At 39.6% G+C, this 6782-nt stretch overlaps 1 protein-coding gene across 1 annotated transcript in view; it reads right to left on the reverse strand.

Annotated features, from left to right (window-relative positions):
* Slc5a1 (solute carrier family 5 member 1) overlaps positions 1-6782 on the reverse strand; it is an 80779-nt gene that overhangs the window by 45653 nt on the left and 28344 nt on the right. The window lies entirely within an intron of this gene.

Here is a 6782-nt window from a genome sequence, read left to right on the forward strand (position 1 = left end):
AGCAGAGTGGAAGGTCATAGATGAAGTAATCAAGGGTAAAAGCCCAGAAGGAGAAAGGAGACTAGTACTGTGAACTGGAGTCAAAGAAGAAAATATCCAGAAACAAGAGAGGGATCTTGCATTGGCCAGTTGTACACTATGCCACCAACTCAACTATATCTCAGATCCAAAAGAACTCCAGAGAGGTCTAGAGTCCTCATGTATCCAGGAGCAGAAATTACAACAACATTTAATAAGTGAAAAGCAGGTACAGATGGTCTTAAACTTCTAATCAGTCATTTTAATTTATTGGGGTTGTGCCCCAATAAATTCATAATTAATAGAAAATATTATATAATCAAATATGCATTAACACATCTAACATACCAAACATCATAGCTTAACCTATCTACCATGAAGGTGTTCAGAGCATTAACATTAGCCTACAATTGGGAAAAATCAACACAAAGCTTATTTTATAGTAAAGTATTAAGTGTATCGCATAATATCATACTGAAAGTGAAAACAATTTTTGTTTCAGTAAATTTTCATGCCATCACAAATTCAAAATACTATTTAGTTAAATCACACTAGGTTGACATCCACCTGTATAATCATTTTGGGTTTTTTGCTAAGTATGAGACTTGTACTTATTTTTCTAAAGTTCCTAGGTAGCCCAAATCTGAAACAAAATGTATGTTTCCCAAAAGACAAGTTAGTCTGGGAAATTTTCCTAATTACATCAATCACTCTCTTCCAAATATAAGGCAGCTGGTGCTTAGTATCAAACACCCCATCAAAGCACAGGCTGGAGAGATAGCTCAGCAGTCTAAGTGCCTGCCTGGCAAGGGTAAGGACCTGGGGTTTGGTTCCATGTACTTCATGCCGTGCTGGCCACCAAAACAGATGCAGTGGTGCGTGCCTGTAATCCCAGTCCTAGGGAGGCTGAGATAGGAGGACCACTACAAGTCTGAGCTGTGTAGCAAGACCCTGCACCAAATAAATAAATGACTTTTTTAAAAAAAAGTAGATGAGATCCCTGAAGGACCAATCAAAGAGAGATCCAGGAAAAATGAGGAGACAGTGGTGTAGGTGCATTCATTCATTTATTCATTCATTCATTCACACAATTACTGTTCACTTAGTACTGTATCTACTAAAAGTGTCAGCTCGTGTTCTAGACATGGGCAATTCAGCTGTAAATACCAAGACAAAACTCTACTTGGAAGAAACTTATACAGAAGTGCTATAAACTTAAATAAACAACCCCAAAGGCAAAGATCAGAGAGAAATAAGCACTGTAAAGGGAATAAAGCAGAGAGATTATGAAACAGTACTTAGACCAAAGAGTCAGAGAAGGTCCCTTTATGATACAAGTCACCCATGATGGTCAGAGTCAATACATTACAACAAAGCAAAGATCCCACTCCCGCAAGTGGGATGAGCAGGCATGGCTGAGAAGCAGGAAGACCAAGGAAACTGGAGTACAGTGAGCAAGGAGGACAGTGTGAGATGAGGCCGGAAGGCCAGGAGGAGCTACATCAGGGAGATGACCATAATCTAGCATAGGAATAGTAAACTTTATTCTCTAAGTGTAGTGGAAAGCCACTAAGAGGTATAAGCAGAGCAGGAGCAGGATCTCATGTGCTGTTAACAGTTGCTCTAAACTGTGCAGAAAGTGAAATGTTGGGGAAGAGAATGGAACAGTGAAACCAAGTGGGAGCTATCTCCACACCTAGGTAAGCCAGCACAGTGGCTTGGCTTGAGGTGGTAGTAGGTAAGATGAAGACAAGCGTAGATATTGGAGGTAAATTTTACAAACAAGATTGACAAGGTTTGCTGATGGATTTGATGAAGGAGATAAGAGAAAGAGTGATCAAGGATAACTTCTACATTGGGACGTAAATGCATATGTCATTCTTTAAGAAGAGGAAACCAGGAAAAGCCAGGTTGCTTACAGACCTACCTCTTTCTGCTCAACACTTATTGGAACTAAGAGTCCACTTTTAATCCAAATTTCCCTTATATTGTCCCTAAAATTGTCCAATTCTGGAACTGAATATTTATTTTGCAAAATACAAAATACTCAAAAACACTGTCCTAACTCTACCAGCCCACCTGTCCTAAGCCATTATCTTTTCACTAATCACCTCTCATTTGATAAATTATTAAGCCGAATGCTGTACTATTAAGGACATAATTATCAGAAATGATTAACTGAATTAGATTAATCTTAAATTTAAAAAATCATCTCTAATATCCCTTTCCCACACACTGCACTTTAAGACATGCCAGGATATCCTGGGGTCCTCCCCTCCCCACCTGAGAAGGGGATAGGATGAAGCCAGCAGAGTTTGGGAGCACTAAATTCATTTGTCAGGGGCACCACGTTGGCCTCATTTTGAACTTACTACCTGTACCCCCTGACCTGCATTCAGTCATTTATCAAAACCCTGTCTCTTTTATCAAAATCCTGGCACCCCCCCCCCCGGGACATTTTGAGACTGCATTTGAGACTGGGCATGGTGGCCCACACCTGTGATCCCAGCTCTTGGGAGGCTGTAGACAGGTGGATCACTACGAGTCTGATCTAGTAGTGACACCCTGAACACTCTGTGGACCCTTTCCTAAAAAAATAAATAAATAAATAGTCATAAAATCATAATTTGTTTTTTAAACTATTTATTTATTTATTTATTTATTTGGTACAGCATCTCATTACATAGCTCAGACTCATAGTGATCCTCCTGTCTCAGCCTCCCTAGAGCTGTGATTATAGGCGTACACCACCACTCCTAGCTTTGGGTGGGACGCATGGCACCCGTGGGGTTCTGGAGCTGACACAGTGGCTTGCAGTGCCAGGGATTGAACCCAGATCCATGCACTTGCCAGACAGGAGCTTAGACTACTGAACTATCGCCCCCGCCCTCAAATCATAATTTATATAGGAGTAAAATTAATACTTTTACTGTGACGATCTATATATTGGTCATGTAATAATTACCATGCTAAAGAGAGAAAACAGTTCTATTTCATCATTCTATGGTTTTTCTAACAAATTCCTTCATTTATATTACCATTCCCAATAACTTATGATCTTAATTTTGTCTCCATATTCTTTTTTTCAGAATGAATGTATAACATTTTAAATGATTTTATTTATTTACTGAAACTTTTGCTATAATGATATATAGTACTGTTATACTATTAGTGCTACTTTTTTTACTATTGGGTAGTATTGAATTGTACAGTGTGTCTCAGATTGATTAAATATCTAACAGTTTTAGGTAAATTTCATTTAGGAATATTTTATAAATAAAATAGTTATAAAATGTATAGAAAAAAAAAACCCTGGCATCTAGCACTTTCTGTGTCACCCTTGGCTATCTACTGTTATCTCTCCACAGGGCTATGCAACATTCTGCCACATGATCTCAAGTTTCTTTCTCCTATCGATCCCTCCCACACACTTACTCACATAGCCCCATTGCCTCCCAAAGTGCAGCTCTACAACTGTAATCAGGTCCTTACCCCATTCAGAGATCTTCCTGGATCGCCTTCTCCCTCATGGCCCTGCAGAGCAGCCTTTCCTGACAGCTCAAAACTTAAAGACAAAGCCCTAGAAAATCAACAGGATTTCAGGCAAAGCTCCCTCCAATGCAAAGACAGACTGATCTTCAAAATGCCAACTGGAATGCTTTCCTGGTTCCCTATTATCTGGGTGTTCATCACATCTGTGATCCCCCATCTTCTCTAGTGACAGAACTTTGCTGGAGTCAAACGAGACAATGAATCAGTAATGACTGGCATTCACATAGCCCTAACCAATTCACAATAACTACAGTGGACACTGTAGTAGACTGAATTGAGTCTTCCCCACAAATTTCATATACTAAAGCCCTAAACTCAATAAGACTATGTCTGGAAAGAGAGCCGTTAGAAAGATAAAGTTAACTGAATTCCTAAGCATGAGGCTTTATAATATGACACGGTTGTTGCCCTTATAAAAGGGGGAAGACACACCAGATGTCCTTCTCTGTGTCTGTGTCTGTTTGTCTGTCTCTGTCTTTCTCTTTCTCTCCCTCCCTCACTACCTTAATCCCTTAGTCCCTCCCTCTATGCACTCAGACAAGAGATCATATGAGGACATCAGCAGGAAAACATCTGTCTACAAGCTAGGAATAGGGGCCTCACTAGAAACCAACACTAACAGAACCTTGATCTTAGACTTCAAACCCAAAGTCAGAGAAAATGAATTTCTGTTATTTCAGTCACCCAACCTGTGGCACATTATCATGGCAGACTAAGACAGACACTGTTTTATGACTTCTACCCCCACCCCACCAGGTTTTCATGCTGCTCCGACTCTCACAGAAGTTCATTAATGACACTGCCATCATCCTAATTTTCCAAACCATCTACCTACTCTTCACCCAAACTCATGCTCACACCCCATGAAGGGAGTGGCCCTGAGACATGAATCGTGATGTTCTCTGTAATTTCCTCCACATTCCTCCTGAATTCAAGCTTTACCTTGGTCTTCACCATCCAGCAGAAAAGTATAAACACGAAGAAGTATAAAAAGTAAAGCCATGTTAATAGGCTGAGCTGTAAAAGGCTCAAGTCAACAACTTCTGACATTGCCAGTCCTACCACTATTATGGACTCCTGGGCTATATTGGAATATTTTGCTGAATTCAGGCATCTAAAATATGTAAATGACAATGGAATGCCCTTCTCTGACAACACTAACCAAAAAAGAGGGATACAAATGAATGACGATTTTGTATCTGTATACTCAAAATAGTTAGGGTAGATATACAGCTGCATTCTCTTAATTCAATGATTAGAGAGATTTGTTCTAATAGTGTTTGTGGACAGGATATCACATCTGCACCTTATACAATGAATAACCACTAAGACAACAATATGCAATGTATTAATTATTGAAACTGTGCAAGTAATCGGTTCTGAAACTGTCTCATTGCTATTTGTTTCTCAATAAAATTATTTTTTCAAAGATGTCAGAATTTATCTAAAATTCCTAATTTGACCTGGATTCTAGCTAACTTCTTTCCAAGCCTTCTTCCTCATCACCTAAAGGGATTCAAAAATTGGGGACAAGTTCTTCTATGACTATAAGAGGAACTGGGTCAGAACAAATCCAGGAGGCTTGATGGCATGATAATGGGTGAAAGGTAAAAGGTAAAAAAGCAGTATGCATTTTCTTTTGTTTTAAGGGATTTCATGATCACATTTGACTAAATTTCCTGTCTTAGTAAGTTAGTAGAAAGGAAAATGGAGAAATTATAGAATCTCTTCCTAAAGTTTAACAGGGTCTTAGATGTCACTGCTTGGCTTTCTTCTGCAACACCTCCCAAGTGATGGCCATGGAGAGCTCTACTGACAAAGAATTCCCTACTCACAAGGGAGCTGAATTGTTAAGAAGTTCTTCTTTACCTTGAAGTAAAATCCACTCACTTCATATTTTCATTCTCATGCCAAAGAACAAGGCAGATACCTCTTCTACAAGTGCTTCCAATATCTAAGGACAGGGGAAGTACTCACCCTTCTTAATTATTCTTCAACCTAAACTTCCTCTTCTCCTTTGTCTATTCCTCACTGGCTATGAACATGAAAATCATCCACCTGCTTGTTGTCTCTGCTTCCCTCAGCTCCTTCTCTGCCTCCACAAGGGCCTCAGACTCAAATAGACTATTCCAGAAACAAATTACATAGAGTGAAGTAATCTGCCCTCTTGATTGCTCATCTAGCTTTTAATATCATCTACCAGTAGCTGAAAATCTTGTTTGAAAATTTTTACTTATCCATGGGCTCTTGGCAATACTAATGACCTGGGCCAAACCTTCTAGTCCTCATCACTATCAGGAATCTGACTCTAAATTATTTGATGTATTTCACAAGAATGGGGCCCAAGAGATAGCTCAGTGGTCTGAGTGCCTGTCTGGCAAGCACAAGGACCCAGGTTCAATCTTCCGGTACCACATGCAGTACCAGGCCAGCCCTGAACATGCCAAGTCAACCACTGAGACCGGGTATGGTACACACCTGTGATCCCAGCACTGGAGAGGCTGAGACTGGAAGATCACTATGAGTCTGAGCTTTGTAACAAGATCCTGTACCAAATACAAATTTAAAAAAAAAGCAAGAACAGCTCTCTTTTTATTTCAATTTAGATTCCAAGTAAGAACTGTTTTGTTTGCCTTAGTATAGTAGCAGTACCACTTTTTTTTTTTTTTTTCATTTCAGTACCTCCAGAATTTGGCACAAATTAGGTGGTTTTCCATTATATTTTTCTAAGAGAAATTACCTAAACCACAAAGGAAAACATCTAGCTGAATATTTCCTCCCTACCAACTACTAATGTTAGAAGCCAGAAGAGACAGTGGGAGTTGTACATGACTTTCAAGTTAAAGGCAGACGTCATTCAACCTAATGAGTGCTCCTCCAGTGCTTAGCTCAGCCCTAGAGATGAGCTCTCAGAACCAGCAGTCCTCACCAAGTGCTCTGTGAGCCAGGAACAGCAGCTTCACCTAGGACTTCATGAAGAAGACCTACTGAATCAGAGTAAGTAAGCCATCCGGGTGATTTTTATGCACAATAAGGTTTGAGAAGCCTGCCTTAGGCTGTACTGAAAACCACTGGCTGAGCCATTTTTTTTATCCTTATTTTGACCTAGAATGTGACAAAAAGCTTGAGGTATGTCGTCATTTGTATCTAGATGTCCCCTCAAAACCTCACAGGGTCTTTTTTTTTTCTTTCTTTTCTTTTCTTTTTTTTTT

The sequence above is a fragment of the Octodon degus genome, unplaced genomic scaffold, assembly GCF_000260255.1.
Source record: "Octodon degus isolate 3935 unplaced genomic scaffold, OctDeg1.0 scaffold00230, whole genome shotgun sequence".
Taxonomy (NCBI): domain Eukaryota; kingdom Metazoa; phylum Chordata; class Mammalia; order Rodentia; family Octodontidae; genus Octodon; species Octodon degus.